At 43.0% G+C, this 26,721-nt stretch overlaps 1 long non-coding RNA gene and 1 pseudogene across 2 annotated transcripts in view; one reads left to right on the forward strand and one right to left on the reverse strand.

The window, feature by feature from the left end:
• The first annotated feature begins 375 nt into the window (after positions 1 to 375).
• Positions 376 to 860, forward strand: LOC307211380 (thymosin beta-4 pseudogene; annotated as a pseudogene). Its single transcript has one exon. The product of its transcript is annotated as a thymosin beta-4 pseudogene (transcript).
• Positions 861 to 2,902: 2,042 nt separating this feature from the next.
• Positions 2,903 to 26,721, reverse strand: part of LOC307200906 — a 50,455-nt gene continuing 26,636 nt past the window's right edge. The window contains exons 2-3 of the long non-coding RNA XR_013832472.1: positions 11,679 to 11,868; positions 2,903 to 3,355 (exon numbers count right to left, since the gene is read on the reverse strand). This is a non-coding gene — a long non-coding RNA (uncharacterized lncRNA). The remainder of the gene's footprint in view (positions 3,356 to 11,678; positions 11,869 to 26,721) is intronic.

A 26,721-nucleotide genomic window follows, 5' to 3' on the forward strand; every position in this document is an offset into this window, starting at 1 on the left:
TTTCATAGGAAAGGGCCTCATACCAATTGTCTGCATGCATGGCCTTACTGGAAATTATATTGCAGAAGTGTAGGAAGAATGCAAGCAACTGTTTTTACTATTCACATTTAAGAGGACAAAAGGGAAAGCCAGGATCACATTACAATTGGCTTCTTAAAACAGAAAGGGCAAAGCACAAAAGAGGAAGGCTAATTTTTAGTTTTTTCTAACATTAGAGGAAACACCCAACTCATCATATTCTACCTACCTACTAAAAGCCACCAATATAACCTTCAGAGGTGTTTCTCCATTGACCCAGCTAATTGGAATTGCATATTAACTTTCAATGTTGCATGTAAACCACTTTGAGCATCTTCTTTTGGTTAGAAATGCAGGTATGGAAAAGAGCGGAATTGTACCTGAAGAGAGCGCATCACTGATCAATCGGCAGATATGTCTGACAAACCAGATATAGCTGAAATCGAGAAATTCGACAAGTCTAAGTTGAAGAAGATGGAAACACAAGCGAAAAACCCACTGCCTTCAAAAGAAACAATTGAACAGGAGAAGGAAGCGGGTGAATTGTAATGAAACCGGCCCTTCCAAATTATGCACTGTACATTTCACAAGCATTGCCTTCTTATTTTACTTCTTTTAGCTGTTTTAACTTTGTAAGATGCAAAGAGGTTGGATAAAGTTTGAATGACTGTACTGCCCCCTTCACATCCAAAAAACTTTAAAGAATAGAGAGAACTACTGATGCTGTGAACGAAGGTGCTGCCCTTTCCATCTGCCTGTCCATCTTGGTCCTGGTGGCACGAAAGAGCTTGCATGTGTCTTGAAAGAAGATCCTGGGAAGGGACTACAGTAATCTAGTAACACCCGAATATACGCAAAGCTATACCAAGGTCCTGCAAGCTGTAAAATGCAGTTAACTGAGTGCCATTTTTTTTTGGTTCAAATTATTTTAATTTTTTTTAATATTCAAAAATAAAATGTTTTAAAATCTAAAATAAGATAAAATGCAGGTATGAATGAGCTTGGCTCTGTATGTCTGCTGGACATCTCAATACTAGCATACCTTGAGGTCCAACCCAAAGCAAGACATGAGTACATACAAAGCCTCTTCCACAGCCTTTACCAACGTGGTACCTTCCATATGTCGCTGGACTACAACTCTCAGTATTCCTGACCATTGGCCATGCTGGTTGGAGCTGATGGACACTTGAGTACAAAACCTTTGAGGGGAACCAGTTTGGGGAAGGCTGATAGACTGCATCGCTTAAGGCAGATTCCAATGAGTCTTCAATTGGTTCCAATGAAAAATCAATCAAGACTGGAACCACAGATTCACTGCTGAATTGCAGTAATTCCATCAGACTGTGGAAGGGGGAGACACAGGAAAGTGCTGCTGACAGGCTGGTTTCTCTTTCTGAACTGTGCAATCTCTAACTTTTAAGAACTGGTGCATGAGATTGCTTTTCTCCTCCTCGCCATCTCTTTTCCCTTTTGTGTTGTGTCTTAGGTTGTAAACCTGTCTTCAATTTCGTCTTTAAGTTCCCTGGTATCTTTTCTGATGGGAGAGCTGATGAGAGTCGGAATCCAGCCTGTTTTCTGACCCCAACATTAAACAAACAAACAAACAAACAAATCCACCTCCATCATGCCTCTGAATACCAGTTGCTGGCATGGATGTTGCCATGTCCTGTTTGGGGGGCCACCTGGCCCTTCCTATATTCTTACCACAGCTATTGCTGGCATTAACAACCTCCAACCATCCCTTGTTTTCAATTTCTTCCCCCTTTCTTTCTGCTGCTCTGTAGCATAAACAGTGTTTTCCAAGAAAATAAAATCATAATGCTACCCTCTTAGAAGCCTGAGTGCAGCCAAGGGTGTTAGAGCACTTTTTGATTACATCAAAATTGCCTAAGACAAGACTGACTGCTTCATTGAGTTAATGCAGCTGTGGGATCTGAAAGACACTGATGGAAATAACATTGGCGCTTTCAAGACGGTTCTTTAAGACGAATGTAATGCCAACCTTGGCTGTGTTTAAAGATGAAAAATAGGCCCATGAAGGGTGAGAAATGGCAGTAAATGGCAAGCATGATTTTAATGGGAAAGCATCAAAAGAGTTTATTTTCCATAGCAAAAGAAAACTTGATAACCATTTAGCCCTACTGAACTCAATGCAGAAAATGCTAATAACTGTCTAATGAAAAGGCAGCTGGTACCTGGGATTTCAACATAAACATACAAATGAGCTGTTGCCAGAAAGCTTGCCACCTGGCACATGTCCAGCGTAACCTGTTATTACTGAACACAAAGTCTTCTAAAGGTTTCTGAAAACACCCAAGCCCCTGTCAGAAATTACCCTCGAAGGATGCATGGAGTGGAAGGTGGGGGGCTCCACCCCATGCCCTTATTTCCATTGTCTCTGTCCCAGACCCTTCACAAATGGACAGAAGGTCTGAAGGGGGAGACCTCTTGAATAGGCAAAAATTTGAAAGATTGAGAACTCTTTGACACACCCGGAAATGCCCATGACCACCACCACAGAGCAGTGATTAGTTCTCTGCTCTAAGTCTGTTGTTCATGTATCATAGAGAAGACTATTCCATCTGAAGAAGTATGTCCTTCTTCATGACTCTCTCTTGATAGCCTGGGCCAGGGCTGGATTTAGGTTTGATAAGGCCCTAAGCTACTGAAGGTAATGGGGCCCTTTATATGTGATATTTTAGGAAGCAGGCTAGCAGGTGCGGCCCATTACTTACATCATAGAAGCCTACACAACACAAAACACTGTTGCTGTATGTAGGTTTTATTTTATTTGTTTTTTATCTAATATTTTGGAAATGTACATCCAGGTTTTTTCCCCTTTAATTTTTTTTTTTGGGGGGGGGGCAAGAGAGTGGGGCGGAGATCAGGTGGGCACCAGCTGCTGAATTCTTCTGCTGGCAGCTATAGACTTCTTTACTCAATCTGACTGTCAAGATCAGCTTGTGACATTTCTGGCTACTGTAATTGTAACTGAAGTCTTACTATTGTTCTACGGAGAGCCCTTCCAGACGACCTGTTCATTGAGCATTCATCCCAATTTGATCACACAAAGCTTACTCAGAGATTAGACAATGGTCTTCATTGAGCATTTGTCCTGATTTGTTTGTGGGGAGGTTATACAACAAGAACCATTCATCCTGAAATCATCCTGATTTGATTCTGTGGTTGATAAATGCCTTCTGATGAATCACTGATTCATCAATTTAAGAAGGATGTTGACAAGCTGGAACATGTGCAGAGGAGGGCAGCCAAGATGATCAAGGGTATGGAAACTAAGCCTTATGAGGAGCGCTTGAAGGAGCTGGGTATGTTTAGCCTGGAAAAGAGGAGACTGAGAGGAGATAGGATAGCCATCTTCAAATATCTTAAGGGCTGTCACATGGAAGAGGGAGCATGCTTGTTTTCTCCTGCTCTGGAGGGTAGGAATTGAACCAATGGCTTCAAGTTGCAAGAAAGGCGATTCCGACTAAACATTTGGAAAACCTTTCTGACAGTAAGAGCTGTTCAGCAGTGGAACAGACTCCCATGAGAGGTGGTGGATTCTCCTTCCTTGGGGGTTTCTAAGCAGATGTTGGATGGCCATCTGTCATGGCTGCTTTAGCCGAGATCCCTGCATTGCAGGTGGTTGGACTAGAATCTAGTCTAGACCAGATGACCCTTGAGGTTCTTTCCAACTCTCAAATTCTATGATCCCACACTTTTCAGAGTGTTTTCCCATCACTTTCCTAACCACAAAGTCTTTTTTTTTTTTTTTAGTGGATTTCTCACACTAGAGCAGACATGCACAACTAGTTGGCCGTGATCGACAGGAAGATCCCTGGGTGACACCCCCCCTATAAAAAAAAACCTCTGTTCATTTCTTCCCCCAAAAAGCTCAGCAACTCTGGTTTCTCCCTCCCTAAAAAAAGCTCAACAAGTCTGGCAATGACAATGGGTAGATCACTGCCAGTTTTATTTTACTGGGAGTAGATCTCAGTCTCTTAATCCACCTTAATAACTTTAATATCAGCAATTTAAATTTCTGGTATAAACTTCATGTCAGTAGGCAAGGAGTTCCGATGTACACATGGCTAGAAGTAAATTTACACATGCACATATTTCAGTGCACTGTATTAATTTGCTTAAAAATGCACAACAACAACAATCTTATTATTTTTACCCCACCCATCTGTCTGGGTTTCCCCAGCCACTCTGGGTGGCTTCCAGCACATATAAAAACATAATAAAACATCAAACATTAAAAACATACTGAAAGAAATTATCTACCCCTAGTTTGGGGCAAATAGTTGAACATTCTACTGTAAATCTTTGAAGATCAAGCTTGGCTATTGCCATTGCAGAAGCAACAATAATCCAATCCTGATCACTTGAAGGATCTTCCAATATTCTCATTATCTACAGGCTTGGAGAAGAAAAATAATTTCCACTCATCATCTATTTATATATTGATCATAATAATGACTGCAATCAACAATTAGAGTTGGTGCTAAATGTCACTGACATTACACATTTCCCCTCCCCCTTTAAAAGACATCACAATCACAGAAGTGTTATGCATGCAATATTTTGCTTTGACATTTTAATATTTTGCTTTGACATCCAGTAACATTTTTGGCCAACAAAGTCAAACAGAGATATGGAAATTCCTTTACATCTATTTGCAAAACTATCAATCTTAGAATGCAGTCTTTGAATCCTCAGATAAAATGCTCATGAAATATTTTCTTAAGCGGAATATAAAGCTTGATGTGATGATGGTATCCCTCTCTACCTTTAGTATGGAATTCCCTGATCACCAATGATAGAATATGATATGAGTCTAGCATGTGCAAGATATGCAGCTGGAATTAATAAGCTGGGAGGTGGGATGGTAGATCCTATTCAATCTATTTGCCAGGGAGAGTGCACATATTGAAACTGTAAATGAACAAAGCAGTGGTCTGCAACCAATCAATAAAGTCCAATAGAGCAACAGCAAGAACCCTAACAGGGGAGCTGACTTGGGCCCCAGATTATGGGTGCCCAGCCCATGTGACAGCATGATGTCACGTTGCAACGTGATGTCATGACATCACGTGCAGGTCCTTCCCCCCCCTCGGCCAAGGAAGCTGACTTCCAGTGCCACCGGAAGTCAGGTTCTGAGGTCTCGCAAGGCCTCAGGCAGCATCCCCACAGAGAGACCTGTGCTGTGGGTGCTGAGCACCCACAACAATATTGTTTTGGGGTGCTCAGACACCCAGAGCCCCCTATAGTTGGCACCCCTGAACCCAAAAATTAGCAAAGAAAAGTTAGAAAGTCAGGGAGCGGGGACACTTCCCTTGTCACCCAAAGGATTTTCAAGGGTCTGCCAGTTGAGCATCTCTGGAGGGAATCTCTGGAGGGAAGTCCTCTTCATAGTGGCAACCTACTTAGATTCAGATGTCAAGGACAGTGGGAGGAGGGCACCAGTTCAACGTATGAGTACTGGTTTACGAAGCTCTGAGTGGTTTGAGACCCAAAAGATTGCCTCCCCTGATATTAACCATCTTGAGACTTAAGATCAGCCCAGACAGGGGGCTGTTTATCGTACCGCCACTGAGTGCTGGCACTGATCTGTGACAGGACTTTCTTCGTAGTAGTTCCTCCCTGGAGAGTTATGTCTGTCTCCATCAAAATTACCAAGTAACCAATTCCCCCTAATATAATACACTTTGTATGTTATTCTCACTAATATATGGGTGTTTTTTGTTTTTGTTTTTATTTATTTATGGTTTCCAATTTTATACATTCCACTGATTTTACAATCATTTTAAGATTTTAAAACTTGACTTCCTTCCCCCTCTTTCTGTGGTTCCTTAAATTTATTTTTAATATTTTCTGCATATCCAAATGAACTTAATTTGCTCATTTATGCATCTACTTTAAATATATACTCTTATAAAACTGCAGGTTATTACAATAATCCTGCCAATGTCCTTAGTTGTTTACAGTTTATTTGTAAATATTCAATAAACCATTTCCATTCTTTTATAAAAAGTTTGTTATCTTGATTTCTGGTAAGTTTTGCCATTTTTGCATATTCCGTAAGTTTTTGTATCCATTCTTCCTTTGCTGGGACCCCCCCCCCCAATTTTTGGGCAAGTAACATTATTGCTGCTGTAGTCACATACATGAATAAATTTCTATACAGCTTGGGTAGTTCTGTCCCTTTATTCCAAAAGGAATTCCCTATTTTAAAAATCCATATAGAGAATATATGTATTTTTTTTTGGGGGGGGGGAGTACACATTATTTAGCTGGAGAACAGCATTGCAAAATTCAGATAAGGGCAAATTTTGAACGATGACTGTATTTCATTTCTCATGTAGTTTCGGAAGGTGTGAATTTGATGGGGTCCCCTTCAAATGTGAACCAAATCAAAGTTCTCTCCCACCTCCAGTCTAAATGGACCTTATAGTTATACAACATGGATGTGTGTAGGCTCTGTTGAGACCATTATCTGAATGTATGGAGTGGGCACTATCCTGTTTCCATCTCCCTTGCACACATTCACCCAAGACATATACTCCAGGAATATCGCTGTGTGAAGATCTCTTCTTTAATTTCTCCAAGAAAATATTCACTGTTCATTTCCACAACTCAACATGGAGAACCTTGCTCCCTTGCTTCATGCTATTTTTTCAAACACCAGTGGCTTCTAAAGCATTTCTTTTTAAAGGAGAATTCAAAACTTCAGGAAATCATGCTCTGTCACCCTGCAACTCCTTAAAAAGTGTCCTCAGAAAAAAAGAAAGGAAAAGAAAGAGAAAGGAAACGATGTGAGCATGAACAGAGGGCTAATTCTCAACTCCCATTAGCCTCTACAGTTTCTTACCAAAAAGGGTTAATTGCCTATTTAATAAAGCCTTGGGAGGACACCATTCTTCTGTGTCAAATACTATTTTCATCCTGCTCAGGCTCATTATAATGACACACAACTGGACAAATGGGGAAAAACACCCATGGCACAATTTCTGCCAATGAATATTTCAGTAGGTGCCTCTTGGCTAAAAGTCTAGATAAAAGCCTTGCTCCAGGCAAATTAAGAATGGGAGAAAATACTTCTAAGTGCCTAAAGCTTATGAGAAAAGAAGTGGCATAGACCCCTCAACATGATCTCTTCAACTGAAAAACCAAGAGATCACAGCAAAAGGCAATTACATTGGCTCATCCCTTGTGTTTCGAGCCTGTATTCTGCTGACATATACATCAGAGCGTTCCAACTACCAACTGTGCTCAGATGCATACATTCGAGTTGCTTGTTATTTGTTGCAAACATCATCACTACTTCTCTCTCTTTTCTTTTCTCTTCTTTTCCGGAGTATAGTTAGGGCGCTTTGCTTAACTCAAAATGACTGGTACCCTTTCAAAAGCGGAGACTAACTTCCGACCCCTTGGTCAAAAGCGGTGACTAACTTCTAACACCCATTCTCCCTGACGATTAGACATGCTGTCAGGGGCTGATAAGACTTGAAACTCAACAACATCTGGAATATCACAGGTTAGCTACCCCTGGCTTAAAGATAAATTGATGTTCGTGCATGGCTGCAGCTTCTTCTCATTTAGTTGGCTGGAAATTATGATGAAATGACCACATGAAGAGGAAAGTGATTTTTTTTATTTTTTTAAAAAAGTGGTCCTCAACTTGTGGAACGAGCAGAGAATTTGGAGTGGGTCTGCTACAGTGTAATACATTGGACTCCACTCCCATAACCCCCGACCACTAGAGTCAACAACATCTGGAGGACCACTGGTTCCCCATCCCTTGGTTTTACTGCTAACCCCCCCATAACAATATGAATAATTTACTGAGAGCCAAGATACCATTAAGACACACATTTGTCTGCTCTCAATCTGACCAAAGCTGCTGTATAGTGATGTCCTGTCACAGGTTTAGAAAGCCATATATATATGGATGGTTATGTGGGAGCTGGTTGAAGCTAAATCCTTCAGAGACAGAGCTCCTGTGGCTGGGACGGGACGGGATTGGGGGGGGCAACTCCAATCTCTAGCGGGGGCGCAATTAGTGCCAGCACCGTCCGTTAAGAGTTTGGGTGTAATCTTCGACACCTCCCTTTCCATGGAGGCTCAGATTGCAGCTATAATAAAGGCGGCATTTTTCCATGTCCGCCAAGCTAAGCAGTTGGCTCCTTACCTCTCTCGCCCTGACCTAGCCACTGTGATCCACGTGACGGTCACCTCCAGACTGGATTATTGTAACTCGCTTTATGTGGGGCTGCCCTTGAGACTGACCCAGAAACTCCAGCAGGTGCAGAATGCTGCAGCGAGACTCCTTACGGGGTCTTTGCTGCGAGTTCACATTCACCCGGTGCTATACCAGCTGCACTGGCTCCCAGTGGAGTACAGGATCAGGTTTAAGGTGCTGGTTTTAACCTTTAAAGCCCTATACGGCCTAGGACCCTCGTACCTACGGGACCGCCTCTCCTGGTATGTCCCACAGAGAAACTTACGGTCTTCAAATAAAAACATCTTGAAGGTCCCAAGCCACAGAGAGGTTAGGCTGGCCTCAACTAGAGCCAGGGCTTTTTCGGCTGTGGCTCCGATCTGGTGGAACACTCTGTCACAAGAGACTAGGGCCCTGCGGGACTTGACATCTTTCCACAGGGTCTCCAAGACAGAACTGTTCCACCAGGCCTTTGGCCAGGGCACAGCCTGACTCCCTCCCTCGGCAATCTTCGCGGAGCTCTGGCCCAATGGTTGCCAGTGGCTTGATTTGAATTAATTTTATAATGAATGATTTTAGAGTGTTGTGTTGTGTTGTATTTTTGTACTGTTTTATTGTTGTTAGCCACCCTGAGCCCGGCTTCAGCTGGGGAGGGCGGGATATAAATAAAATTTATTATTATTATTATTATTATTATTAATGACCTACATTGGCTCCCAGTACGTTCCCAAGCACAATTCAAAGTGTTGGTGCTGACCTTTAAAGCCCTAAACGGCCTCAGACCAGTATACCTGAGGGAGCGTCTCCATCCCCATCGTTCAGCCTGGACACTGAGGTCCAGCTCTGAGGGCCTTCTGGCGGTTCCTTCTGTGCGAGAAGTGAGATTACAGGGAGCCAGGCAGAGGGCCTTCTTGGTGGTGGGGCCCTCCCTGTGGAACACCCTCCCATAAGATGTCAATGAAATAAACAACTATGTGACTTTTAGAAGACATCGGAAGGCATGCCTGTTTAGGGAAGTTTTAAATGATGTTTTATTGTGTTTTTAATATTCTGTTGGTAGCTGCCCAGAGTGGCTGGGAAAACCAAGCCAGATCAGCGGGGAATGTATGTATGTATGTATGTATGTATGTATAAATAAATAAATAAATAAAATTACAATGACTTCAGAAGAAACACTGTGGGTATTATCACAGAAGTTTGCAGTCTAGCTGTGCTGGCTAAATATGGCTTATAGCTCCATGTGTGGAGTAGTGGTTAGAATGTTTGATTCACATCCGGGAGACCAGGGTTTGAATTCTCACCGGGCCACGAAGCTCACTGGAATGTCCTTGGGTCAGGAACTGCCTCTCAGACTTACCTACTTCACAGGGTTGTCATTGTGGGGATTAAATGAGGCAGTGGAGAACCATATATGGCACTTAGAGCTCCTTAGGAGAAAACGTAGAATATAAATGCAATTAAATATAAATATGGGTTGGTAGCTAACAGCACAATGTTAACCATGACTACTCAGAAGTAAGTCCTATGGAATTCATTGGGGCTTACTCCCAGATTAGTGGAGTTAGGAATGCAGCATAACTCAAATAATGGTTTCACAATCTTCTGAAAACTTGAATTAAAGAAGCCTTTCAGTGATGGATACTGAATTCACAGATGACTTCTGTGCTATCTGTAAATCTTTATAGTTATGTATCTTCATATTTATTGCTTTGAAAGCTGGTTCACTTTGTGGATGATTAAAAAAAGGAACCTATTCATTTCTATTCATCACCCAGAGTCAAAAGCCTTAAATAAGCAATACTTCTCAAAATCCACAGTGTTTTACAACACAAGCCTACTAATGTCTACTCAGAAGTAGGTCCCACTGGTTTCAATGAGGCTTACCTCCAGCTAAGATAGTGTAGGACCGCAGCCTTGGTTTCTGAAGAGGAAGCTAAATTAGCCATTTGTGCTTTGATGGTTAAGTTCACCTATGGAGGAAATTTAATTTTTATGGGAGCTAATAAAAATGATTACATTTAGATGGACTTTTAATGTAACATTGCTCTCAGAGCCAAAATACTTTAAAGTATTTTATTTTTAACACAAATTGGGATTGCTAATGAATAGTTCACCATGAAACCACCTTTGGGAAGATTCAATAGATTAGCTGTCCTTGCATTTTATGTTATTTTCATTTTTTTTTAGGCCATGGTTAAAACCCATTTTAAACAGAGAATTTATTAATAATGAAAAATTAAAAGTATATCCACAGTCTCCAGATATATGGGCAATAGTAAAAACAGTCATAGATTTGAAAGAATAGTAAGGATGGTGCAGCTCAGACTCTTTATATATTATTGGTGAACATACTTGTTTGACTTGGTAAAGTTGTGCCATGATGACCCTAGTGTATTTAATTACATTTCTGTGGTCTGTTTTAATACTCAAGATCCATATATATATATATATATATAGAGAGAGAGAGAGAGAGAGAGAGAGAGGGAGGGAGAGAGAGAAATGTTCATCTGCATATGTATGGACAAGATATACTCCCCCTGCACATAAAAATCTATTTGCAAGCAGTTTGTATTCAATTGTATCTTCCAGCTGACAGCTGGCCTTCAAAGGGGCTTACCTTCAATATGTCACCTGATGCCTTAAAGATGCCAGATGATTGACAGTTGAGTGACCACACCCACCGGTCAAAATTAGCCCAAAGGGTGGGTAGGGGAAGGAAGTATTTGGACAGCCAGTCAGATCAAGTTCCCCATCCTTGCCTTATGGAGAAGGCTCTGGAGAAATATCTAGCTGTACATCTGGTAGCTCAGAGATGAGGAAAAAGTGGACTCAATCTCCCAGCCATCATGGTAAATGGGCAGGGATGAAGAGATGATGAGAGCTAGAGTCTGGCAACATTTGGAGGGCCACTGGTTCCCCATCGCTGTAATTGCCAATGGAAAAGCCTTACCCCCAGGCTATGGGGAAATGGATGTGACACAGAGAATTCAGGGCCACCTGACGGTGTTAGGAGCTAATGCAGTTCTTCAGAGAATGGGTGGAGAAATCTAAAAAGCAACACTTACAGTCTCATATCAAACACCTGATCTGGCACGGAGGTGGGTGCACATGGAGGGGTTGGCAACAAACATGGGAAGCCATAAGGAAAGAGCATGAGACTCTTCATCTCAGGGTTGTGGGTTTGAGCCCCACATTGGGCAAAAGGTGCCTACATTGCAGGTGGTTGGACCAGATGGTTCTCGTGGTCTCTTCCAACTCTACAATTCAATGATTCTATAAATAGGGCAAATGAGTGAGACCTGCATTCTGAATAAATTGAGCCTTCTTCAGAAAATCAGTGAGCTTTTGGGTATTCCCTGGGTCATAGGTGAGTCATCAAGCTGAATAGCTAAATAGACCCTCCAAATCTAGTGGCAGTATACCTTTACACACCTACTGTTTGGGGTGAATCAATCAAGTGGCAAAAGGGCCTTGTTTCATGACTTGCTTGTAAGCTTCAAAGAGGCCAATACTGGAAAGAGAATGGGGGATTTAGCTTGATCTTTGTTAGTCTAATCCAGCAGACATTTCATGTGCTTACAGTGGCCCAGAATGTTCAACAAACATCTTGTTTTTGCTGCTTGGAACTATAAACAACAACAACATGGCAGAGTATTGTCAAAGATCAGCACACCACAGTGCATGGTTTCCGGGTGACACTCAGCTTGATGGCTCACAAGTTGTTCAAGCTTGACCGAAGCCCATTTAATCATGGACTCTTTACTTTGTTCACACTCTCTGAAAACCTGGCAAAAAACAAAGGACCCTGCTTCTGAGCCCAGTGCACACATACATAAACACATGCAGTATATGTCATCTGGAACAATATAAACTTTTGAAGTTCAGCCCCTAATTACCCGATTGTATTTCATGCACTGCTGTGAACATCTAATCTCTTAACGATTAAATGAAGCTTCCCTTACAAACGCAACAGCTATATTTATTTTTGAGACATTATTGCTGTTGTGTTTACCCTTTGCCAGGCTCCCTAGTACAATTAAGTTGCTAGAGATATTGCCTGTCATTTCCTACACAGCACATTAGTCGCCAATGGTTTCCCAACCACATTAAATGCTAGTATTATTAACACACTTGACATTGTGCTTGCAGCTCCCCTGACTATCTAAGGTCTCCTTTGAAACTGGACTGCATACACTGCCCATTTCCATCAGCACTGCAACATGCCTTGTATGGTATGTCTGGCAGCAAAGCACATGAAACCGACTACTACAATAGTCAGTTTCAAGTACTGCCGTATGGGGGGCTGCCTTTGAAGATTATTTGGTAGCTTCTTCTGGTACAAAATCAAGTAACTTGAAATGACAGAGCATTTCTTCCCAGGGTTAAAACCAGGACTGAGTGAAATCTCTCTCTTTCTCCCTCTGCCCATTTCACAAGCCCATTTGAGGCACCATTGTTTCTCAACCCTCTCATTGGCCAAATGGGGAACCAGATGTTGTTGGACTGTTAGCATCTGTCTGCCTCAAAAGACAATGGAGTGTGCCTCTGGGGGTGAAGTTAAACCACTGCATTAGCAGCACCCAAGTGACCTCCCCAGGGCATAACCATGGGCAATATGTATGGAGCTCCTGGGCTGCCCAGACAACAAGACTCCCTCTTGGCCTTGTTGATGTGGCCCAGAGGAAAACAGAGCAATACATTTGGCACCAGCTTGGCTGCAGGCCCTATCTAACCATCTTAGGGACAACACTCCAGGGTTTACTCCTTGGCCTCTTCTTCTTCCGAAGATATCCTACAAGGCAGTGGAGTTTTCAGATCAGAGCTTTCCTTCTCCTATATGGGCTATCTTCCCAGGTTGACAGGCACCTAAATCATCAAGGGTTCAAGACCCATCAACTACCCTCACCTGGTTTAGCCTGCCAGTTGAATCCATTTGTGTGGCTGCTGTCACATGCTGACAGCTTCTAGGAGCCACAGTGAGATCTGAGTGCAGGACCAAAGGTGGACATACTACCCCAGAAGGAGCACGGCAAGTCCCCCACCAGAGGTACTACCTCTCAAGACATTCCATAATCCATGTCCATTGACCATGTTACATGAGGCTGATGGAAGATGATGTGTGACAACATCTGGAGGGCCACTGTTTCCCACCCATGCTGTAAAAGGTTCTGCTGACAGATGCCCTGCTGGTCCCACCCTGCACCCCTCCGTAAGAAGGTCTGTAGAGAAGAGTCAATGACCACATTCATGCCAACATTTAAAGCACTATGATGCCATTTTGTATGGCCACAACCTCCCCCATAAGAATTCTGGGGGCTGCAGTTTGTTAAATATGCTGAGAGTTGTCAAGGCATCTTCCATTCCCAAAATTTGTTCCCAGAGTTTCCTGGGAAGAGGGGTTGATTGTTAAACCACTCTGCAATTGTAGCTCTGTGAATGAAATGGGGGTCTCCTAGAAACTCTCAGCACAAACTACAGCTCCCAGAATTCTTTGGGGGGTGGGAAGGCCAGGACCGCATAAAGTGGCATCACAGTGCTTTCAATGTGTGGTGTGAATGTGGCCAAAGTTAGACTCCCTGCATGCAATGGAACTCTGGTTCCCCAGGATTCTAAATCGCATGGGAAGCAGCTCATGTCCCTGCTTCAGAACTTCCACCTGAAGAATGGTGGGCAGGGCTTGCAGGAGATGTAATGACAGCACAGGTGTGACCACTAAGCTGAACCCCAATCTACCCTGATGGGATTCTAATTGCAAGAAAGAGCAACTGAATAGGGCTATACAAACCAACGGTCCCCTTACTTTGGCAGCTAATATCAGTGGTGAAAGGGAGACTTTCAGCAAGCAGGGTCTTCTCTCATTCCAGTACTGTGACAGAAGAAACTTCATAGTTTCAGCACAGTCTCTGCTAGACTGAAATCCAGAACACTGGTAGGGTGCTTTTTTCTGTTTTGTTTTTTGTTAACACTCTTTCGTGATGAGGCATTGCACAGTGTTAGTTATGCTACATAGCTGGACAAATTTCCTTTATTAGATAATTTAATTATTCCCCAAACATTATTTAATTATCAGGTATATGGACATTTTGTATTCCTTTTAAAAAAAAGATATTGAAAATTAATTGAAAAAAAGAAAGCTTTTAAAGAAAGATAATTAAACAAATTTGCTAGGAAACAAGGGCATGTGCTGTTTCATTTTATGTGTAAATTATACGTGAGCCCAAAGGGGATGCAGTCTTATTATACAGTTTACTCTCCCATTAGCATTTCAATGGAAAAGAGATTTCCTCCCGATTCTTGGTGCAAAATTCTGAAAAACTAAGTGGCCCTTGACAGAAATGCATATAGGAAAAGGAAGTGAGAAAGAGAACAATGCATTTCTTTTAGTGACATTCAGAGAAATCTCCTTTGGAAATCTGAGGCCACAAGTGCAACCTTGCAGTACAAGTTGTTGTATTTATTGTGCAGTTTTGTGTATGATTATTTGGAAGGAAGCCACACTGCCTCCAACAGGGTGTACTCCCTAGTACAGCCAACCTGGTGCCCTCCAGATATTGTTGGACTACAAGTCCCATGAGCAGCATGGCTGGAACTCATGGGGGTTGTGGTCCAAAATGTCAGGAGGATCCCAAATTAGCAAAGGCTGCCCTGCTAAGTGTTTAGGATTGCAGCTTTAACCATCCTGCCTACCACTCACCTGAGCATCCTCATTAGTTGGCCATGAGGGAGACAGATCAGGTCATGCCGCACACCCAAGAGTTGGGTAATACCTTATCCAGTGCCGAAGCAGAAGATGGCGGCTTCCTGGGAAGCATAGTTCTCCTGCTTTGCCAATGTCCCTCAATGGCCTTCTATTGTTCCTTAATGTAAGGTTACTAGATTTTTTTCAATGAATCCGGGGACACTTTTCAACGTCAATGGATTTTGTATGGGGACTGATTTGTAAATCTGGGGACTGTCCCCGAGAAACGGGGACGTCTGGTAACCTTACCTTAATGGCCCTAGCTTTGTTGTTTAGTCATTTAGTCGTGTCCGACTCTTCGTGACCCCATGGACCAGAGCATGCCAGGCACTCCTGTCTTCCACTGCCTCCCACAGTTTGGTCAAAGTCATGCTGGTAGCTTCGAGAACACTGTCCAACCATCTCATCCCCTTCTCCTTGTGCCCTCCATCTTTCCCAACATCAGGGTCTTTTCCAGGGAGTCTTCTCTTCTCATGAGGTGGCCAAAGTATTGGAGGCTCAGCTTCAGGATCTGTCCTTCCAGTGAGCACTCAGGGCTGATTTCCATAAGAATGGATAGGTTTGATCTTCTTGCAGTCCATGGGACTCTCAAGAGTCTCCTCCAGCACCATAATTCAAAAGCATCAATTCTTTGGCGATCAGCCTTCTTTATGGTCCAGCTCTCACTTCCATACATCACTACTGGGAAAGGCCCTAGCTTAGCCAGGTCATTTTAGCATAAGCTAGCCCAGGAATTCCTCTGCAGCTTATATTTTCCCCTTCACATCCCAAATAATCAAAATCCTAGCATTTATTAATTTTGAGGGTTTAGGAGATACCCCCCCCCCCACAAACACAGTCTGTAGCAATACCAGTCAGGTTCAATCCCAGACATCTCCACAGATAACTGGGAAAGTTCTGTGTCGGAAACCCTCAAGAGATGCTGCCAGCCAGTGTAGACAGTACTGAGCCAGGTGGACCAATGGTCTGACCAATGGTATAAGGCAGCTTCCTATGAGCCATGGAAATAAAAAAAAATTAAACATGATGAGAAACGGAAGTGATCAACACTCCTTGGATATGTTGACGATCTTTGCTCTTTTTACACTGCAGAACCAAGGTGGTGTCGTGTAAAGTATGCGGAGCAGAAAGTTATATTTTTGAGCCACTCTGAAACCTTTGAATCTTTTCAAGGCTCCAAATTATCCTAATATGATTTACGGTTTATGTGGCGCTTTGCAGGGATACCCTGGTATGCTTGAGTTTGTCATTTGAAGTACTTATGTAATAACATAAACTGCACTGAAATGGGGTAATATATCATAATGTTCTGGGGTGGTGGTGGTGGGGAGAGGAAGCAGCAATAACAAGGTGATGATAATAATGATGCTGAAGCCCCCCCCCCCCATGTTTATTACAGTGATTGGCAAGGGGAAGTAGATCTGATGCGAGTGACTCGGGCTCAGCAGGGCCTACTGCAAACGTGCAAATCCTCTTTCACAATTGAAAAGAAAGACCACATATTTTCCCAGCAAGCAGGCAACACCTTTGTGTTTATATTGCTGCCTCGTAGATTTGTGGAAACTTACGCTTGAATGAAGCACTGAGAATAGCATAAAGCATATCTAGCCCATAACCTCTGAAGCTCTAGGGCAGGTGTGGGGACCTGTAGCCATCCAGATGTGGCCAAAGTACAGCTCCCATCAGCCCTGGAAAGCAAGTGGCCAGTGATAATGGGAATTGTAGTTCAGCAACTCCCATGCATTTCCCATGCCTCTTCTAGGGACCTGCAGCAGGTTGGCCAGCGATCTCATAGCAGCAGCATCATAATTGTTTTGTACCCTGCCCATCTGACTGGGTTGCCCCAGCCACTCTGGAAGACTTCCAACAGGGTATACAAAAACTTCTTCAGAATTTCTGAAGCAGGGGAAGAAGAAGAAGAAGAAGAAGAAGAAGAAGAAGAAGAAGAAGAGTAGTTTGGATTTGATATCCTGCTTTATCACTACCCTAAGGAGTCTCAAAGCAGCCAACAATCTCCTTTCCCTTCCTCCCCCACAACAAACACTCTGTGAGGTGAGTGAGCTTGAGAGACTTCAGAGAAGTGTGACTAGCCCAAGGTCACCCAGCAGCTGCATGTGGAGGAGCAGGGAATCGAATCCGGTTCACCAGATTACGAGTCCACCGCTCTTAACCAGGTTTAAAGACTGTCTCAAGGCAAATCTAAAAAAACTGGCCTGTGAGCGCTCCAGTTGGAGAGCAGCCTTTACCAAAGGTGTCACTTGAACTCAGGATGCAAGGGAGAAATGTGCTAAGAGGAAGGCACACTTGGCAAATCCACACTGTGATCAACTCCCGCCCAGAAACCAATGTCCCCACTGTGGAAGGATTGGCCTCCACAGTCCCTTACGGACTCATTGTTAAAACTGTGTTTATGGAAGACAATCTTACTCAGCTACGAGTGATCGCCAAAGAAAGAAGAAGACTGTTAATCCTTCCTTCCTGCGCTGCAGTTCTGACAAAAGTCCTCACCCCCACCCCCACCTCCATGCAGACAGCCAAATATAAAAATTATTGGGAACATAGTGTAGAGGAAAGGGTTAAAGCCCCAATTCTGATTTGAGGCTGATAGCAGCAGATGTTATTTTACTTTTTTAAAAAAAGAGAAGATACAACTTCACATTGTTTAGGTTAGGAGCAAACTTTGTTGAATTCAACAGGATTTACTTCTCAGTAGGCATGTATTGAATTGCCCTGCCAATGTTAACTGTAGTTTGGCCCTAAATTACTCCCCCCCCCCCCCCAAAGACCAACATTTTGGGGACACTGAATCCCAGACTTTTCATAAATCAGTTTTGAATGAAGAGAAAGTATCCTGATTTTCAACTTGACCTACCAAATGCGAATTTGATCTCTAAGTCCAGCTTAATTGGAGTTCATTCTCTCTGTAGCTCTCTAATGGAATACATTTTGGTTTCATCTTATAGATTTTCCCCCTTTTTGTCAGGAAGCAAAGTTTTTTTATTTGATGCCCTTTGAAAGGAGCATTAATTGTGACAGCTTAGCCATTTGAGCGTTGGGACAGGCTAAAGGTTGATTTAAGGAAATATAATTAGAGAATCTTCAGAAAGTAAGTCAGGCGCAGGAGAGATACTAGCAGGTAGAAAGCATCTTTGGAAATATTAGGTGCTCTGCTAAAAACCAGAGATTGACAGAGCAAGATCTGATGAGGGCAAGATTTAGCAGAGGTACTGGCGTCTTTTATTTTTGCAATGTTAGTTATATCAAAGTTGAATCTCCACACTGCCAAAAAAGGAGTGCAAATGCATCACTAGAAATGGAGGCGGAAAGAGGACACCAATTTGCATATGCTAATTTATGTGACTAGATGCCAATTTAGAAATAATTATCATAATTTAAGGGGGGGGGAGAACCCAATACATCTCACCACACTGGGGAAGAATGTCCTGATTAAACTTCTTAAAAGCCGGCTTTCCCCAGAGAATCCTGGGAACTGTGGTTTGTTAATGGTACTTGGAATTTTATCTCTTTGAGGAGTAAACCACAGTTCCCAGGATGCTTTGGGGGGAGCAATGCCCTTAAAGTGCATGGTGTGGCAGGTCCCACTTATCTATGTACCAGTGATTTCATTCCATGCCAGTGCTTGGCTGTCCCTGCATGTCCACATCACAGCTGCTGACCCTCCAAGTGTCTCTGTTTTGCAGGTACAGTCCCGGATTTACAGAAGCTATTCCCATTTCTGATTTGATCCTGGATTGTCCTGCTTTACTTTAGGACATCCCTATTTTCATAGGAGAAGTGTTGGAGGGTATGGAGTTATGCAACCCCCAAGCCAAGGCAATAAAAAACTATACCACACCTGAAGGCAGCTCTGTATGTTGTTGTTGTTTAGTCGTTTAGTCGTGTCCGACTCTTTGTGACCCCATGAACCAGAGCACACCAGACACTCCTGTCTTCCACTGCCTCCTGCAGTTTGGTCAAACTCATGCTGGTAGCTTTGGGACCACTGTGCAACCATCTCATCCTCTGTCATCCCCTTCTCCTTGTGCCCTCCATCTTTCCCAACTTCAGGGTCTTTTCCAGGGAGTCTTCTCTTCTCATGAGGTGGCCAAATATTGGAGCCTCAGCTTCAGGATCTGTCCTTCCAGTGAGCATTCAGGGCTGATTTCCTTCAGAATGGATAGGTTTGATCTTCTTGCAGTTCATGGGACTCTCAAGAGTCTCCTCCAGCACCATAATTCAGAAGCATCAATTCTTTGGTGATCAGCCTTCTTTATGGTCCAGCTCTCACTTCCACATATCACGACCGGGAAAACCATAGCTTTTACTATACAGACCTTTGTTGGCAAGGTGATGTCTCTGCTTTTTAAGATGCTGTCTAGGTTTGGTCTGTATAGGGAAGCTCTGTATAGGGAAGCTTTTTAATTTTATTGTTTTATTATGGTTTTATAGATGTTGGAAGCCACCCTGAGCGGCTTCCAACTTTATAAATTATAAAAAGGATGATGATGATTGTGGAATAGGACATCCCTATTTTCCTCGGAGAAATGTTGGAGGGCATGCAACTGGTGAAGCCAGAGAAACCAGCATGGGACACACAACCTCTGTGGCTGGCAATGCATTTAGGCTGCCAGGAAAGGTACCAACTTCCTCAACATACTTGCACTTCAAATGGGAAGAATTCATATTCATGCACTTCATTTCAAGATTTTACAAGCAAGCAAAGTCCATCCGGCTGAGCATATTCTCATTCTCTCTCCCCCTCCCTCCCTTTTATGCCTCCTCCCCTCCCTCTCGCTTTTTTTCCCAAGCAGGGATGAAAAGCGCAACTTTGTACCTTTGTGATTATTAGCAATGAGGAGTTCATCCTTATTAGTCCTAGAGGCAAAGGGTTAATGAGTTAAGTGCGCCAATTCAATTAAGCCACCTCTTTCCTTTAGTGAACATAAATTTTAACCTGATCACTTCAACATCTCTTTTAAATACATTACCTTTGGCACTATTTAGTAATAGAATAAATTGGATCTTGAGGAGGCGGGGGGAGATGTGAAATGAATGCCTTCTCGGGGCTTAAGCACTTGTGTACTTCATTTGCCCCCTAGTAAAATAAACAACAGGAGAGTTGAGGGGAAGAAATATAATTCTGGAGTCAGTTGGCTAGAGTTCACAATTTTCTCTGCAACTGGCTCCATGGATTCATTTCAGTCCCAGGCTGCGTACACACAATACAGTTAAGGCACATTGACATCTCATCCAGCTCTTAGAGAATCACAAGATTGTAGCTCTGTAAATTATTTGGGGGCAAAATGTGTTTTAAATGGGTGGCCATGCGCGCAGCCCCTGTAAGCCTGAAGACTCTTACTCAGGAAAAAAATATGAAAGACCAACAGTTTGTCTGTTTATTTTGGGATGAGAAAGTTCTGCAGTTTTATTTAATGTTGAGCTGGCCATGCCCCTCCCCAAATCCAACACTTCTTTGGTGGTGAATTAGGGGAGGCACTTATATTTTATTTATTTTGCAGGATTTTTATTGCAGTTAATAAAAAAGGAAGCTTGTTTACATAAGCTAATATAAAATATTCATTAAAAACAGACATTGAAAATAGTAAACTATATACACACATACAGCTGGGCAGGGTTGTCTAAACAAAACAAAAAAAAAAGCTTTCAACGGGTGCCAGAAACAGTGCAATGAAGGTGTCTGCTGCCTAATATTAATAGAGAGTTAGAAATTATTCTGCTTTCTCAGAAGACTCACTTGAAGAAGAACCTCAAAATTCTAGTTAGGGTGGGAACACTGTGGTCCTCCACTACAAGTCCCATCATCCCTGGCCGCTGGCCATGCTGACTGGGGCTGGTGGGAGTTGGAGTCTAACAACATTGGGAGTTCTACAGGTTCTCCTCAGCCCTGCTTTAACACGAAACCTTAGGCAACCATCTTGTCACATTTTTTAACCTCACTGGAAAATGCTGACAATCAACTGAAAATCTCTTTGTTCTCCTCATCATCTCCAGGTGTTTCACCTAGTAAGGAAGCCCCACATTTGCTTCGAATTTTTACTTGCATTGAACCATTATTGTGTGCCCTGGTTCTGTTGGACTGAAGGCTACTATTAACTTTAAATGTAGTTACAAAATGGAGGGGATGGCGATTGAAAAGCCTCCCTTCAAAACAACGAGGGCACCTAGAAATACATTTGTGGGATGGAGGCACAGAATGTGAGAATTATTATTTTTCATTAATAACACTGCAATATGGGCCACATTATTACAATATCAAATCATACCAAATCATAATTAATTTCAATTATACATTTCCAAAATTAATAAAATTTATTAAAAAAGAAAGGATGTGAGAACTAAATTCTGATTAGCGGGATAGGGGGAGCTCTCTGTCTCCCATATTACACTTTTACCAATCAAAACAATTCTATATTTCATATCAATGCTATGTTATTAACCACATTCCTTCATCCTGAAATGCGTAACACTGATTTCAACAGAATTTCCCCCCAAGAAAGTATAGGATTGCAGCATAATTAAAATTTTAACTCAGTATTCTTTTCCCCCCTCAATTGTTATTGCACAGCCATTCCTATTAGCTTTGGTGTGAAAATTCTCCTAATTCCCTCTAAAATAAAAGGAGTCCTATACTGAAATGGTGCCCGTCAAACAGCAGTGCCCCTGTGTGTTTACAACTTAAACTTCCTTCTAAAGAATGGCAGAATGACTAACAATGACAGGCTGAGGTGCTGTGGTGTCATGGGATGTTCATAAATATCACGACTTCTGGGGGAGAAGAATTGGTCATGGAATATTAAAGATCAGTGTGGCTGCTTCAGGAGAAGTGACTATTAGTAGTTTGGCAATGTGAAAAAAGTTTGTGCTGGAGTCATCTAAAAACCGGAGTTTATATTATGTGGGTGTGCAACATCCATTCTGCTCCCCACAACTAGATGTGAACAATCAAGACAGGTCTAAATCTTCTGGCTAAATGAAAGAATTCTCCCGAGCTGAGCCCATACAGATTTTCATTTTTAATGTTTTAAAATAAAAATGTGGCATTATTTATTTAGGGCTTTAATATTGAATTGTGCTGAGTAAATCCTACAACAAAACTATTTATACTTTGAGTCTGGCATGTTAGAAAGACAGTCATCTGTGGCCAGTGTCAGTAAGTGTGTTAATAGGGTGTTTGACAGCTCCTCTGGAAGATTTTCAGGGCAGCTGCATGATTGGTTCATGAAGCATTTCATCGGATATTATGAGTGACAAGGAACCTGGAAGTGGTGCAGGGAAAGTACTTCCAATCTATAAAGACAGCTCACGTTTCTCCTCTCCCCAACACAAGACCCCTATGCAGTCAAGCAGGGCTGCGTACACAGGCTTAGTTTGATGTCACATTTTGTTCCCATGCAATGCAGGCCAATTTCAGATGCCACTCCTGATCTCTAAAACAATCTGACAACCACTGTCGCTGGCTTGGATGCTTTTGTAACATGTCACAGGCTATCTCATGGAGAAGGGGGCACCGATAATGAGTCCAGTTGCCCCCTTTCTCCAGCTCCTGGCCCATCCTATCGCCTAGCATCCTTCCTTTCTGGACCCCCCTCTCTCTCTCCTCCTGCCAGCTGTGCTTCTTCACTTGTAAAGGCAGAAGGCAGAATTCCGCAGACGAACCCAGCCTCGAGCTTCATTATGTCTTTGTCCGCACAAAGGAAATGATCGGGAACATTTAATACATTATGAAAAAGCACAAACAGCGCAGCAGGGACTTCCTCTGCCCCCTGAGGGTCAGTAATGACTTCAAAGAGCTACTCAGATGCCTTTATGTGGGAAAGAGGTATGCGCATACCTGGACGGAGATGAATTGCTGTGGGATTAGCTTACCCTCAAATAATACACAGTGCTGAAACCACCAGAGGAGACCTGGTAATACACAGTGTCCAGAGGGCACCACAGCGGAGGACTTGGTGAAAGAGCTGCGCATTCCATGCTCCAGCCACTTAATGAGCAGGAAAGGGACCCAGCCTCTGAAGTGAGCAACTTGGATTTCCTCTCCCCACTGAATGCCCAGTGCCTTCCGTTTAGCAAGGCTATTCACTGGGTGCGGATTTCAAAACAAAATATCTGGTTGTGGGGAGCGTGGGGACAGAGGTGTTTTCATTGGGGTGCTTTCAAATTGGGGGTGTATGCAATCCCTTCCCTACTCATTGGGCTGGGGCTGCCAGCTGCCATTTTATACATCCTGCAGTTCCCAGAGGGGTGGGGTACCGGGGGGCACTTAATAGGGCAGGTCATACCTGCCTGCCAGAGAAATCCATATGCAGGGGCCGACCCGTTTAGGATAGGGTGTGCCAGAGGATACTTTGCCCTGTATAAAAGTAGCTAAGAGAGTGAAGGAATCAGCACTGTCTTTAGCATATGTGCTGCCGGGGTGCAAAGATGCGCCCCTAATTTTGCATGCTTGGTGCTGTTGTGAATGACAAGTGCCGTTGTTGAGTCTGAAAGGTGCCGCCATTGTGAATGAGAAGCACCACCGCTGGCATAGTGCATCTTTGGTAAATGAGCGCACAAAGTCGAAAGTCCTTTAGTGAAACAGTAGGTATACATTTTGGTAATACCTAGTTACAGTGATACCTCGGGTTAAGTACTTAATTCGTTCTGGAGGTCCGTTCTTAACCTGAAACTGTTCTTAACCTGAAGCACCACTTTAGCTAATGGGGCCTCCTGCTGCTGCCGCGCCACTAGAGCACGATTTCTGTTCTCATCCTGAAGCAAAGTTCCTAACCCGAGGTACTATTTCTGGGTTAGCGGAGTCTGTAACCTGAAGTGTATGTAACCTGAAGCGTATGTAACCCGAGGTATCACTGTATATATGCATTTTGTTCTTCTAGCTTGATCAAAATTATTTTTTTATTTCATGACAGGTAGATAGTTAAGAGCTTAGGAGGCTTCAGCGGATGAGTGCCTGGTGCCCCCTAGAATTTGGCTCCGGGTGCCCCGCACTCCTTGCACCCTGGGTAAAGACGGCCCTGGAAGGAATCACAACATAGGCAAGCCACAATTATTTTTGTCTCTGCCTCTACTCTCTCACCTATGGGGAAGATAAACTGGTCTACCTTACACAGTTGTACAGATTGCTGATAGGGAAGCACATATAAAGTTCAGGATAGGTGCTATGCAAATGCTAAATATTCTTAGGGTATAGAATCATAGAGTTAGAAAGGACCATGATGTCCAAGCCCCTGCAACTCAGGAATCTTTTGCCCAGTGTGAGTCTCGGACCCTGAGATTAAGAGTCTCATGCTCTACCAACTGAGCCAAGTTATATTATTGCTATAACCAGCTGGTTGCTGGTTATAAAATCTGACTCCTCCGGAAATGTTTATCATATCCGATTCTGGTTTATATATTTTAATGAACTGATATCAATTGATGTGTTTTAATGATTGATGGTCTATTCTCAACCAGTCTCTTTATGGTGCAGTCGTGGACCTGAACAATTTAATATTCTTTTAGAATGCTTTCATGTCCATAGTATCAAAATGAGTTCTTTATCTGGATCGTCATATTAGGAATTAGCATTAGACTGCTATTGTAATTATCCATTTATTATGGTTGTGTTGTGAGTTGCTTCTTTCAGTGGGGTGCGGGTTGGAAAAGTGGCACACAAATTGAAATAATAGTTAATGAGAATAACAAAGTCTGGTCTAGGGCTAGGAGACCACTGGAGAAACAACTTTTTGCTGTCAGTCCAAACTGGGAGCGGGGGTGTTTGTGCTGAAAACGCAGTGCAAAAGGCAAGGTGATACAGAATAAAAGGTAGTCTGAAACACCAGCAACTTTTCAGGGGAGAAAATGCATGTTTTCACCTGGAAAACCCTCCCCCATTCCAGGGGGAACAGTCACCTCAGCCACCTTCGCTATCACGGTGGCATTTCGGAGCATTTTCTGAGAACAGAAATGCAGTAAATACTGAGGGTAGTCAAGTCTCTCCCCCCCTTCATTGTGCATTAACGACATTACTTTCAATACAAATAAGCACAGCAAGAAAATAAGCTCTGAAATATAACCTTCCTTTGTATGGTAAAGGTTAGCTCTCAGGGCACACATTATCTATTTTATTTAAGCGGATGTAATCTACAGCTTCTGATGGTATTTATTTGCCTTTTCCCTCTCTCTTCCTCTCTCTTCCTCTCTTTCTCTCTTTGTCACCTTTACTGAGGGACTTTAGTAACCTTCTTTTCCTCATCCTCCTAGTCCAGAAGAAAAATACTGGAAAGTGGCAAATGTCTGCTGAAACATTCTGTAGGAACTCCTTAGTTCCTTTCAGCAGGAATACAAGTTCCAAATATTCTTTAAGACACTTGCATGGTTCCCACCCACAGGAGATGTAACAACACCCCTTTCCCCCACGCCATGCCGACCATTTTTATCTTAGTCATGTTGGCTGAATTAGATATATATATGGGGGCACCAAAGTCTTTTAAGTGCTTAAGGCCTGTAAAGGTCTTAATCTGGCCTTGTCCTCTACAATAACTAAAACATGCTGGCAATGTTCAGCACAAGGTGGCTCATAAAGAATAAGAAAGTCACAAGCTCAAATAAATACAACAACAACAACAACCCGGTTGCCTTCTGGAAGGCAGCAAGAAGCCAAATGAAACTAGATCTGGGTGGTGCATCAATGGGCCATGTGTTCCATCTCCATGGGCAGTGATGCTTTTGAACACCAGTTGCTGAAAACTTCGGAAGGGGAGAGTGCTCTTGTGCTTGCAGGTTTCGCAGAGGCATTCGGCTGGCCACAGCAACAACAGGATGCTCTGTTAGATGGACCACTGGCCTGGTCCACCAGGATCTTTTTAAGGTCTTCCTTATAACTGGTAACTGCAGTTGTAGAGCACATGCTTTGCTTGTATGAGGTTCCAGGTCCGATTCCTACTTCTTCTAGTTGAAAGGACTTGAATCTCAGGGTCATGTGTTTAAGCCTCTCGCTGGGCAAAAAGGATTCCTGCACTGCAGGGTGTGGCGTTTGCCTCCTAGGTGGGTCATTAGGAAAGGGTTAAATGAGTGGGAATGTGATTGGCCAGTGGGAATGCAAGGGGGGAGTAAAAGTTAGAGTGGGAGGTTTTGAAAGTCAGTTTAGGAGCTGAAGAAGGAAGAGGGAGGATTAGGTGTGGGTTTGTTAGAGTTGTATTGTGAGAGAGTGAGAGGAATTGTTAGGTGGAGTCAGATAGATAGTTGGGAATAATCAGTGTGAAGTTGTTAGGAATGAATAGGACAGTTAAGGAACTAAGATTAAGAAACTGCCAAGAAAAATTAACTGAAACCATAAGCTTGTTCATGCCTATAAAATAAACTTGATTATTTGTTAATGATACCAACTGACTGGACTCTGTGTGTACCCGTGAGGAGAGACGGGTTAGTGGCAGCGGAAAAAAGCAATCACAGTGGTGGCACAGGGTCAATAGACCATCAAACTTCTGGGGGCCCTGTGTGATTGGTCCAATTTTTTTAGAGGCATGGGAGTGCCTGTCATGTGACTACTTCTCAAAAAACACCAGATATCCATGACAAGAATATAGTGGAACCTCGTGTCACGTACTTCCCTCCTTACGAATGCTTCGAATTATGAGCTCCACTAAGTAGATGCCACTTTTTGCAAACTTTGCCCTGGGATGTGAGCGGAAGTCGTGCACCGGCGGCGAGGAAGCAGCAGGAGGCACCATTAGCGAAAGCG

Source organism: Podarcis cretensis (genome assembly GCF_951804945.1).
Source record: "Podarcis cretensis genome assembly, chromosome: 1".
Classification (NCBI taxonomy): Eukaryota; Metazoa; Chordata; class Lepidosauria; order Squamata; family Lacertidae; genus Podarcis; species Podarcis cretensis.